Source organism: Amblyomma americanum, chromosome 2 (genome assembly GCF_052857255.1).
Source record: "Amblyomma americanum isolate KBUSLIRL-KWMA chromosome 2, ASM5285725v1, whole genome shotgun sequence".
NCBI lineage: Eukaryota > Metazoa > Arthropoda > Arachnida > Ixodida > Ixodidae > Amblyomma > Amblyomma americanum.
The window spans coordinates 121,080,311-121,093,658 of record NC_135498.1 but is presented as its reverse complement, the minus strand read 5'-3'; positions in this window follow the sequence as shown (position 1 = coordinate 121,093,658).

Here is a 13,348-nt window from a genome sequence, read left to right as displayed (position 1 = left end):
AGGCAGGAGCATGGCCAATTGAGCTCCAAGCATCGCGCAGGGCATTGAATCACATCGACCGGCTTCACCGCGCACCGGACGGCGGCTCGCTACTGCAGCGTATGCGCTCGCACGCGCGATCACGAATGGGCGCGACGCTGCTCGAGTATGAGCAATTGACACAAGGCCCACCCCCCTACCCCCTACGGCTCCTGCGCGCACTGGCCTGCTGCCTCGGAGGTACAGCGAGAGATCGTCTGCATTGCGGGAAAGCGGAGCACACCCCCCTGTGCTGTGCAGCAGCTGGCCAGAGCCGTCATACACGAGGAGCTCCAGGACCATCTCCTTGTGTACACCGACGGCTCAGTGGCCCGCGACAGCAGCTCCCTTGCTGCGGCGGCCACCATCCCCGCCCTGCGACTGCACAGCCAGCAACACGCAGCCTTGCTGGGTTCCTCCACCACGGCGGAGCTGATGGGGATCCGGCTCTGGCTGGACCTGCTGCTCACCCTCGGCCCTCCGCCGCCCAGTAGTGCTCTGCTGTGCGACTCCCGCGCCGCCCTCAGCCGCCTGCAATCTAACTGCCGCGGTACCCCATTAGTTCGGGAAATTCGCTCGCTTATCGAGCGCCTCGCGCAGAGAGGTTGTGCCGTGCGTGCACAGTGGGTGCCCGGTCACTGCGGCATCGCCGGCAACGAAGAAGCTGACGACCTCGCGACCGCTGCACACCAACTACCTGCCAGCAATCTGCCCCTTTCGCTGGAGGACGTGCGTGCGGCCATCCACGAACATCTCCGAAAGCAGCACCCCGACCCACGCATCGCGGGAGGTGAGCGCATCGACAGTGTCACCGGCTGTCGCGCACTTACACGGTCACAACTTGCAATGATACTCCGCGCGCGCATTGGCTGCGTATGGCCCGGGGAAGGAGTGGTGCGTCACGGAATCGCGACGAGTGATGTGTGTGACGGATGCGGTGCAGTGGAAACACTAGAACACCTGCTCCTTCACTGTGCCGCGTTCGCCGATGCTCGTCGCGATATGCTCGCAGCCTATAGGGCGCAGGGCATACTACCAGACTCTATCAAGACGCTATTGTTGCCGCAGGGCAGTGCGCGCATTCATGAGCGAACTTTGGTGAGCCTCTGCGCATTCCTCGAACACACGAGTTTGACGTCCCGTCTGTTCTCCGTCAGGTAGTTACACGCAGTGACCGAACGCTCCGCGAGTTCTACCTTGAACGAATAATAACTGGACGCCCCACTCCAGTTGTAACCAACACAGTGCTGTGCGCGTGTGTGATTTAATTCCTCTAAAATGAACTAATCACGCGCACAACCTGGACACGTTTCTTACTGTCTAAAAAGAGTTTGTTCATATTACTTCTCCCCTATCCTCTCTTCCTGTCCCCTCACCTCTTTCATTTCATTTCTCCATTCTGTCTGCTGTCCTTTATTTCCGCTGCCCCAGCTCAGGTGCTTTAGTATCGATGGCAGATGCCGTGGCTAGCAAAAATCTTTTACTTCCTTTTTACTATTTTTTTTTAATAAAACCACTACCACCACCACCAAAACGTTAAGGCGCCCGTGTTCTGTGCGATGTCAGTGCGCGTTAAAGATCCCCAGGTGGTCAAGATTATTCCGGAGCCCTCCACTACGGCACCTCTAATTTTTCCTTTCATCTTTCACTCTCTCCCCCTAACCCTCCCATTATGGCGCGGTTTAGGTCGCAAACGATATATGAGACGAATAATGCGCCATTTCCATTAAGCAAAAACTAATTATTATTAATATTAATAAAAATAGATTGTTTCAGGAAATGAAACAGTGCAAGAAATGTCTAATCTCGCCGGACACTGCAACCGCACTGTAAGAGAAAGGAGGAAAGTTGTAGTGAAAGAATAAATGTAGTTGCCGTAGTCGCGGGCTCCTGAATAATTTAGACCACCTGTGGATCTTTAATCGTACAGAACACGAGCGCCATGTCTTTCTTATAAACTATAATTTTCATTATACTACATGAACACGGCAAAAATGAAAACAAAAATTGGTCAGTGCACGTTAATGATCCCCAGGTGCTCGAAATTATTCCAGAGCCCTACACTACGGCACCTCTTTCTTCCTTTCTTCAGTCAGTTCCTCCTTTATCAATTCCCTTACGGCGCGGTTTAGGTGTCCGCCGAGATATACGATACCGCTCTATTTCCTTTCCCCAAAAACCAATTTACAATTTACATTTTTGAAGAAAGGAAATGACGCAGTAACTTCCTCACATGTTTGGGAGACACCCGAACTGCGCCGTAAGGGAAGGGATAAAAGAGGAACTAAGAAAGGGACAGAGAGATGCCATAGTGGAGGGCTCCAGAATAACTTGAGCCATATGGGGGTCTATAATGTCCACTGACAGCGCACAGGACAATGGCGCGTTTGCGGTTAGGCTCTATCGAAAGGCTGCCTCAGCCGACTGGATTTATCGCATTTGCTCGGGGGCCGCCGCGGTGGCCGATTGGTTATGGCGCTCGGCTGCTGGCCCGAAAGACGCGGGTTCGATCCCGGCCGCGGCGGTCGAATTTCGATGAAGGCGAAATTCTAGAGGCCCGTGTACTGTACGATGTCAGTGCACGTTAATGAACCCCAGGTGGTCGAAATTTCCGGAGCCCTTCACTACGGCGCCTCTCATAGCCTGAGTCGCTTTGGCGCGTTAAACCCCCATAAACCATAAACCAAACTATTTGCTCGGCGCAGCAGTCAAGTGCGCTTATCTCTGAAGGGCCCAAACTTCGCAGATTTGGTGTACTGCGAAGTTCGTCACCGTCGCCTCATATTCACACGGCAAGAAAAAAATTGTAGGACACTTATGCTTCGCCTTCAAGGGTGGAACGCGACAGCGTGTTCCAGCACTGCCAGAGAGTCCACGGAACGCAATGGCCCGTTCGGCGCGACGCCTTGCCCGTTAGACAAACCGCTCTGCTACATATGGCGAAACGGACGCGCGGAACGGACGCGCGGAGCGGGAAACCACGTAAATACGATGCCAGAAGCCTTGCTGAAACGCGCGGGACTCAAGCTGCAGTCTTAGTTAGTCGGCACATCGTTCTCGACAAACCCGATGCCACGAACGCCAGCATAGCTCCCGCGCTGAACGAACGGGCAGCAAGCCGCAAGCTTCGTAGTGAACGCGCTTCGTATGTGTGTTGCGCTTTTAGCCGCTCACCGCGCTATTACTTCGTGCCCGCAGGGACCCACTGCGCCCAAAGTAGAGATGTGCCAGACGCGTTCCTTCCTTTACTTAAAAATGAATTTTCATTTCATTTTCCTTTCCATACGGCGAGGTCCGGGTGTCCACAGAGATATCTGATACAGGGCCACTTCTTTTCCTTAAAACCAATTTTCATTTCATTTTCCTTCTCTTGCGGTGAAGTCCGGGTTGTCGACCGAAATATGTAACAGGCGTCCCTTGCTTACCTTGCGCTGTCGTCGCGCGCTATCTGTTGGGGCAATGGCGTACATTGCGAGTAGGAGTTGGAGGAGGAGAGATTTTTCGCTCACGGCCGACGCCAACGACACCGGCTTTTCAGCGGCACGAGCTCCTTAACGTTGTCGCGTTGACATTGTGTCTGCCTCTTACATCCTCACATTAACTTCCAGTTTAGATATGTGGATTGCTACTTAATACCATTTGAATTAAGGAGCAATGAACCTATAGCGAAAGTCAACAACCGCTACGTGAGAGAAATAATCCTGAGCTCATCATGCAAAGGTTGTATTCATTCCTTGAAAACTGCATTGTTGAAAATTTGTGCACCTGAACGTCAAATATGCATGTAGCGAAGCTAGGTGTTTCGCCACGAATGAAAATAAAGTTCTTTTAATTGCAAATTTTGGTGCCGAGCTCAAGACGCGAGATGCCATCTGCCCTTGCGTGGCATGTGTTCGTCCATAATGGCTCTAAACTTAATTTCTTTAGGCATGGCAAATTGAATGGTTTAGTGTTTGTATTCAGCTGTTTGGAGTGTTACTCTGCCCAGGCTGGCGGTTAGGCGATTCCAGAAATTACAGTGAAGACAATGTACCTCATTCACTCTTCAGGCTTCAGAAATCATACTGATCTGAAGAAAAAAATTGCGGCGATTCTTCGGCGGGAGCTCGAAGCGAGCGGACGTGTTTTTTAGCTTCGCGGCTTCGCGGCGCTGCGGGGTCTCCCCATGAAGTCTGCAGACACCGTGAACAAGCGACGGCCTGTGTTCGGCGGTGACAATGAGCAACGCAGGGCAGGCTGCTCACGGTCACGATCACGAAGATGAACGCCATCCATAGCAAGGTCGTCCAGCGCCATTCGGCGAATGCAGGCAGAGATCGCTGATCTGCGGGACACCTGCGCAGATTTCTTTTCAAGTCTTGTGCGAAGCGCTCTCGCAGCCACTCAACGAGTAGAGGTCAGGGCAGGGCAGCCCACACCTGATATGAAGCTGCTCAATCTGCGCGAGAAAAGAGATCGCGCAGAGCGACGGGCGCGACGGACTGACAGAGCCGTCGACTGGACTGTCTACAACCGCTTGGACGTGGCAGCGCGCCCCCACGAAAAGCTATACCACCGGCATTGGGCTTCGCTATGCCAAATCATGGAGGAAGATGTCAGCTCACGGAGGCTGTTTGTGTTTGACACCCTGCGGCGCATCACCGAACCACAGGCAAACCGTTAACCGCTGGCCGCCCTCGTAATCTCCAGCGGGCTCACCTTGGAAGAGTTGGCAGAGCGGTTTGCCGATCGGTTCGCGCCGCCCAGCCCCGCAAACGCAGCTAGCATAGCTGCTCGTGAGAGCCCCAGAAGCGACGCCAGTCCCTCGCCCGTCGCCTCGGAAGGTCCATGTGATGCGCCGTTCACCGCGGCGGAACAGAACAATGCGCTGCAGCGCTGCCGCCGCCGCTCGGCGCCCGGACCGGACGGGGTGACATACCAGATGCTGCGAAACATGGATGCGTAGCAACGACAGATCCTCCTGCAGCAGATCAACCTGGTGTGGGAACGCGGGGAGCTACCGGAGGATTGGCGAACCGCGGTCGTTGGTCCAATATCCGAAAGGCAGGGCGCCCACCTACGGAGCTGAGCGGATACCGGCCAGTGGCATTAACATCGGCGGCAGGTAAGCTCATGCAGCATATGGCGTCTGAACGAGCGGGCTGCGGAGGCTGATTGTTTGCCGAGCGACAGACGGGTTTCCGTGGGATGCGGTGCATGGCTGATTCTATATCGGAAGTTACAGCGCTGTTACAGCGCTGGAGCATGCCAGGGCGGCAGGCCAGGTTGCGCTGCTGCTACTACCGGACGTCTCTGGTGCTTTTGACAACGTTCACCGCGCACCAATTCCCACGGTGCTTGAGGGGGCTGGTGTGAGCGGGCGCCTTTTGCTATACGTTCATGGCTTTCTGAGCGGGCGCGCATTGCGCGTACGAGTAGAGGGTAAGCTCTCCATGCATCGCCCGGTGGAGATGGCCGTGCCGCAGGGCTCTGTCTTATCACCATTTCTGTTTAATGTGGCCATGTCGGAGGTGCCGGCCTCCCTCCCCCCGAGTGGCCGACACCATGTGTACATGTCCATATATGCAGGCGACATAGCTCTGTGGTGCCGGGGCCACCGCGCGAGGCGTTCCGCGTGCGGGGGTGCCTTCAGGGAGCCCTAACCGCAATAGATGCCAGCCTGCGCGGCCTTCGTCTGTCGCTGAGCGCGGAAAAATCGGTGGCCATGGCCTCCGCTTCACGCTCGCGCGCGCACCTTGAGCCACTGTCACTGGACGGGACTCCGATTCCTTGGCGTAAATCAGTGCGGTACATTAGCCTAGACATCGACTGGCGCCTTTCCTTCCGCCCCGAGGCGACCAAGGCCTGTCTGCAGATGAAGAGGATCACCGCCCCCATGCACAAGCTCACCGCTCGAGGCCAGGGTATCTCCCAGCAAGCCGCGCTGCGGCTATACAATGCCGCAGATTTGGGGGAGGGGGGTGCTCTATGCGCTGCCACTCGTCGCGGTGCGCAAGCCGTGCTGGAAGAAACTCGAGCTCCAGCACCGCAAGTCCCTGCGCGTGTGCCTAGGCCTGCCCAAAAACTCGCAGTGCGCCGCAAAGTTGGCCGATGCAGGAGTGTGGCCACTTGAGATCCAAGCAGCGCGCAGGGCACTGAATCACATCGACCGGCTTCACCGCGCACCGGACGGCGGCTCGCTGCTGCACCGTATGCGCTCGCACCCGCGCTCACGAACGGGCACTGTGCTGCTCGAGTATGAGCAATTGACTGAATGCCCACCCACCTACGTCTCCTGCGCACCCTGGTCTGCTGCCTCGGAGGTACAGCGAGAGATTTTCGGCATTGCGGGAAAGCGGAGCACACCCCTCTGCGCTGTGCAACAGCTGGCCAGAGCCGTCATGCACAACGATCTCCAGGACCATCTCCTCTTGTGCACCGACGGCTCAGTGGCCCGCGACAGGTGCTCCCTTGCAGCGGCTACCATCCCCACCCTGCGTCTGCACATCCAGCAACACGCAACCTTCATGGGCTCCTTCACCACGGCGGAGTTGATGGGGATCCGGCTCGGGCTGGACCTGCTGCTCACCCTCGGCCCTCCGCCACCAGGAGTGCTCTGCTGTGCGACTCCCGCGCCGCCCTCAGTCGCCTGTTCTAACGGCCGCAGTACCGCACCAGTACGGGAAATTCGCTCGCGAATCGAGTGCCTCGTGCAGAGAGGATGTGCCGTGCGTGCACAGTGGGTGCCCGGTCACTGCGGCATCGCCGGCAACGAAGAAGCTGACGACCTCGCGACCGCTGCGCACCAACTACCAGCCAGCGATCTGCCCCTTGCGCTGGAGGACGTGAGTGCGGCCATCCACGACCATCTCAGAAAGCAGCACCCCGACCCACGCATCACAGGTGAGCGCATCGACAGTTTCACCGGCTGTCGCCCACGTACACGGTCACAACGTGCAATGATCCTCCGCGCGCGCATTGGCTGCATGCGTGTGGCCCGGGGAACGACGGGTGCGTCACGGAATCGCGAATAGTGATGTGTGTGACGGATGCGGTGCACTGGAAACACTAGAACACCTGCTCCTTCACCGTGCCGCGTTCGCCGATGCTCGTCGAGATATGTTCGCGGCCTATAGAGAGCAGGGCATACAACCAAATTCCATCAAGACGCTATTACGGCCGCAGGGCAGTGCGCGCACTCGTGAGCGAACTTTGGTGAGCCTCTGTGCATTCCTCGAACACACGGGCTTGACGTCCCGTCTGTTATTCGTCACGTAGTTTCACGCAGCGACCGAACGCTCCGCGTGTTCTACCTCCAACGATTAATAAACTGGACGCCCCACTCCAGTTGTAGCCAACATAGTGCTGTGCGCGTGTGTTTTAATTCCTCTAAAATGAACTAATCACGCGCACAACCTGGACACATTACATAATGTGTAAATGGTTTGTACATATTACTTCTCCCCTATCTTCTCTTCCTGTCTCCTCGCCTCTTTCATTTCATTTCTCCATTCTGCCTGCTATCCTTTACTTCCGCTGCGCCGGCTCAGGTGCTTCAGTATCGATGGCAGATGTCGGCGCTAGCAAAAAGCTTTTCCTTCCTTTTTACTATTATTTTAATAAATATACAACTACCACCAAAAAAATGCGTATTTGTTGCCGGAATTTGTACCGAGCATAAGCACAGAACAAATTGAAGACAAAGGAAATAAAGATGCTCATTCCGAGCGATAGCTTCTCACGAAGGTCCGGCGTGAATGGCGCGGGCAGCTTTCGAGCAGCTGCCGAAGGTGTCCCATCATTATCCGAGCGTTTAAGTACAGGCAAATGTTCGAGTTATTCCACATGTGAATCAAATCATTTTTTCACCGGGTTCTGGTTCTACTCAACCGAAGGAGTAAATCATGCCGAATCGTAAAACAATTTCGACTAAGACGACGGTACAAACACCATTCCTGGCTTAATAATGATCTGGGTTTTGGCGCTGGCAGTCATCATAATAAGTTTTTTTTCTTAAAAAAATCACTGCAACGCCTCCCGTGCATAATGCACCGCGAAATTAGCGCTGATTGCAGAAAATACTCTACAGGTAATAAAAGAGTTCAAGATGGATTTCCTATACCACAGACAGCGGGATAAGCTGAGCAAAAGAATTTCTCGATACCAGACGAGCACAGCTTGCATCAGCAAACACACCATGATAATGCAAAGTGTTTCCTAAGGTAATCATTAAAACGTTTTAGGGATCTTAGACTTTTGTTGACCAACGAAGGTGGCTGGCCTTCCTAACGGCGAGTGGCTGTGGCCCATATTTACATCTTGAGCAAGGTGATAAAGATATACGCAGAATATAAGCAAACCCGATATTTGCCTGCTTGTAGCAGGAGAAAACGTTTCACTTATATGAATCCGTAGCAGTTCAGTCGGCATTGCCTTTCCAGTGTTTAGAAGATAAATATGAAAAGCTGCTGAGAAATACAACTATAGCGGCCTTATAGTTACAATATTCATCCGTAAGGAAAGTGATAATATCGAAGTTGGAAAGGACGTCAGTCCAGGGCGACAATATCTATTCAGTACTATTCACCGCGCGCTAAAATTGTGTATTCAGGACCGTGGACTGAGAAGAGTAACTGGTAAAATCTGATCGGCAATAGTCTGGCAATTCGCGATTCGCTGATCACACTGCCTTGATAAGTACCTTAGGAGACCAATAGCAAAGCGAAATCGAGTGCAGATAGAGGCAAAGTATAAAGATGTCCCTTCAAAATATTTCAAACGTGTATAAAGTTTATACATACATGTATATACGTACATGTTTATAATGTTTATACATACATGCGTATACATACAGGTTTATACATGCATGTATGTACATACATACATTGATAACGTTCATAAGAATATGCATGTATAAACATGTATATAAATAGGAAATAAATAAAAATAAATCCAGGAAAAGTAGATGACAAATTAAGGTGGAATGAGCACAGGGAAAGGCTTTCGCATTTGCGCTCTTAGGCAGACTTATTATTTCTGGCGGGAGCGTCACTGACACCTGAACCAACCAACGAGTGCGTCCTTTCTGCGCACCTCACGGGGAAAAAAAATTGCTGCATTTTGTTCGGGGAAGCATCCATGAGAGCAATGGCGTACTTTCTTTCGCATGTCAGGATGAAACAAGCGGTTGGTGTTATTTAGCCATATGAGAAACGAGGACCATCCCCGCAGATGTTAGACGCTTTTAGCATAACACGTACCATGCTGTATACCATTACCCGAGAATCGGGAGTCCGCGCGTCGTCATTGCGCATGCACAGACTGCTTTCATGGCGCCAGATGGCGCCGGTTAACCTGCTGCTGCGTGCGCGCCTGCCGCCGCATCGGGACCAATCGGGACAAATCAATGGTGTCCAATAGTTTGCGAGTTCGATTCTTGCTCGAGCCGCCGCGGAGATGTCGAGTAGCGCTATTGCGCCCATAGCGCGAGGAGGACAACATGCATAGGATTTGTCAGTCTAGTTTGCGTTTGCTGTAGTGGTTCTTAAAAGGACTCTTTATAGGGCGGACATTCGGCCACAAATACCTGAACAAGCAGGCGGCATAGACAGCAAGGGATGTTTTGGGCGGACCACGAAAGACAGGATTTCCGCTTCTCTCGGCTGCGGGGAATTTAAAGTTGGCCAAGAAACTTCCATTGAGCCTGAAAGGTAACTGCGCAATCTCGAGCAATAAAAGTCTTTGAAACGTGGCTGCAGTGATTCTAGATGAAAATAATCAGTTCTCGCGGCAGAAAATGTTAAAGCCGCGCACCGGCGTCTGTGAGCAAGAACAAAGGTTAAGAGACTTCGCGGCATTGCCTGTATTGCAGAAGAATCGATCACATGCTTATCAACGAAAAAAAGGCGGGCAGAAAAATTCGCCACAGACACTTAAGACTGGTTTCGAGTTTGAAACAGAAAGCTCTATGTTCCCGCGAGTGAAACGTCTGAACCTTTCAGTGCAATGGGGCCGTGAGGAGGCCCAAGGACTTGCATGTCCTAAACTCCCCTGAGTCCATTAAAGTTTTCACCACCACCACCAACCTGAGCCTCCTGTTCGCGCCTCTGCCGCATTGCTTTCGCTTCGTGTCTCCGCAACTCGACGTTGGCCGCAAGCTTCGGTCGCTTCATGTCCGCTTCTCGTTGGGTACTTCAACGCCTCTTCAACCGGTTGAGACTAGCTTCCTGCGCTCTTACCGTAGCGGTGATCGTCGATGTTGCAGCCCGCCTCTGCAGCCGTCGTATAGGATTTATCGGCTCTCGTGCCTTGGAGCCGGTAGCGCGCATTTGTGGGCGCTCTCGTCTCCCTGTTCTTGTAGACGCGGTCGCCTCTCAGGCCGCAGACATTCATGTCGTTGCCATGCCATCACACTGCGTCCAGTGCTTTTTTGGCGTTACCGAAAAAATTACTAAATATATTACTCTTTACGCCAAAAAAAGAAACGCGTTACTGCCCTACCTGAGCTACAAAAAATATAGCGCCTTACCGTTACCGAAAAAAAAAGTACCACTTGTTACTGTTTCTTTACTACATGGCCATAAATTTTAATCAGTGCGTCTTCGCTGTATGAACTCACAATAACTATTTTATAAAGGTTATATTACATTTAAAGCTTTTAGTCAAAACAGCGATTTTACCCGAAATCCTGATTTAATGAGAATAATTTACGCAAATGTGCTGGAGTTCAGCTATGTTTGTGTGGCCTCAATAGTCCTGCAGAGTTACATGTGATGGCTTCAGGCACTGTGGCACATAGTGAAGCCATTTTCTGAGCATGACATTGAACAAAAATGACACTTCATCATCAATTCTAGCTTTACAAAGATAATGTCGCTGAACACTCAGCAAATTCAAATTAATTTTGAACAATGTGATGTTACAAAATGCCGGGCATGCTTCCACTCTTTAGAGTTTTGTGTGTGCAGTGGTTTGGGAAGGGAGGTAGGTGAAGGAAAGTTTTGTGTGAACGCGTGTTCGTGCACGTGTTTCGTGCTTTATGTGTATTCAGTCTTTTTCTTTCAGTTGGGTGCGTCGTCAAGGACAGGTGTTTCTGGCATGCACGCGAGCCGCATCAATGGTTGTCGAGAACACCTGTACATTTTGTTTATCTGCAACATCACTTTAGGCACTCCGCGCTTTCGTTTTGAAACAAAGGGATGCGGACGAGGGGGGGGGGAGGTCGACAATTGTAATAAAAAGTAACTAGTGGGAAGGAGACGAACTGTCCCTACAAAGGTGGCTACACATCGCTCCAGTGAAAACTGTCGCCATAAGCAGAAATACGTTCCTTATATCAAGAGTATGACTTCGCAGCATCTGAGGCGGCTCCCGAAGCTCATGCGCCGTCTCTCTGGGTGGCAGTAAGCAAAGGTCTTTCAGTCATCCCGGCAGCTGGACATGGCTCCCAGACAAGGCCTAGAGCCACCGGTTACGCGCTGGCAGAGGTCCATGGCTTCGCCGGCGACGGTAACCACGGCTTTAACAACACCCCTTTTGACAACTGTGCCTGGGTCACAGCTCTTGGTTCCTGCTCCCAGTCCATTAGCGAAAGCGCACATCCCGCTTTCTCCACATTTAGCTCTGCCCGTGAGCTATCTGCCCTCTGGGCGGAACTCGGCAATGACTGCCCATCTCCACTGCTGGATGGGGCTTCAACCATGCAGCGTGAGGATGAGAGCTCTCCAATATTGACCTGTCTTCAGCACCTCCACCTGTGCCACCGGCTCTCCGCAGCTCTCAAAAGCGCCCATCAGGAGACACTGCACAGGATTCGTCTTCTGCCAACTGCAGCTCGCAAGGCAAGCGTTCTTCCCAGCGTATACCAACCAAGTGGCTGTGCCGACATCGAGATCGGTATCGTATAAAGTGGCCATTAAAGCTCTGGCAGCCAAAAGCCTGACAGACATTCCGAACAGGATTCTTCAGGCGAACCTGGACGAGTGTCTTGGGACCAGAGGTTTTCGTGGCTTCACGTCTAGAACGAAATCTAATACCATCGCTGTGTGGCTCCCAACTTTGGCTTCTGTCGAGCATCTGCAAACGCTGAAGTGCATATCGATTACAAGCGAGATCTTGGTGCCGGTCCAGGTGTACCTAGTAGAAGGTTCGGAAGTACAACGCTGTGCTGTTTACAACGTCGACGTTGCCGATGACCAGACGACCCTCCAACGTGAGCTGTACTGTCCAGCCCACCGTGTCATCCAAGCGCGGTATATGGGAATAGGGCGCTCGTGCGTCGTCACAGTATACAAGGCCCGCCAACTCTCCCAGAACGACTTTACTATTATGGCTGTATTCTGCAGCCTCGTCCTTACAAACCGAGTGCCGTCTATTGCTACAGCTGTTTCAGACCTGGCCACATGCGCCGATCATGCCCTTTAGCAAAGCAAGATGAGGCTCGGCCCCAAGGCACACCGTCTTACAGGTGGGGACTTCGCAAGACTGACGACCATGAGATCGCCTCTCCAACTTGCCCAACAAATGAGAAGGCAACTGAGAAGGTTCGGCGTGGGATCCATAAGGAAGTGCGTCCGAATGAAAACAGAGCTCCGTTGCAGACATTCAACAGGTTTGCGGCTCTTCAGTAGGATGAAGACGACTGGCCGGAGCTTTCTGAGCCGAATCCACCTGCAGCCCCTGCCCAACAGTCGTATAGTGATGAAGTGCGCAAGGATATCCGTCGCCTTCAATCTACCCAAAAGCATAGCATACTGGAACCTCTGCGTGAGGACATGGCAGCAGTTGACGACCAAATTACACGCATTTTAGCCGAGGTCTCTAAGCTACGGCAACGCCGTGAACTGCTTGCTCGCCGTATACAACCGTCGGAATCCCACTCCACGCCAATCAATGCTTGTGCGCCTTCGACTACGTCCAGCCCTCATGCGTTTTTCGCAGACTCTATCAGGTCTTCTGCAGCACTGCAGGATACCTCAACAAAATCCCTCCTCCGATTTATGGTAAACTAGTTATCTAACCTGACATCATATCTATTACAACGCTTGGAAGCCTAAATCGAAAATGGCGAGTACACGTTGTTCTGGTGAGCTCCAATGGAACTGCAGAGTCCTCTCCACAAAGCAGGGAGAGCCCAAATCTCGACTTCGCATGAACAAGCTCCAGGTGTGGGCCCTGCTACTGCATGAAACCAATGCCTTGCCATCCATTCCGAGCTATAATGGATACATGTCTCCTTCAATGAACGACCATCGTGTGCACACTGCAGGCCCTCCGGGAAAGGCGGCGGTGTACGTTGATGCGCGTTTACCTCAAGTTCACCTCTCTCTAGAAAACTGATGCACCTCATATC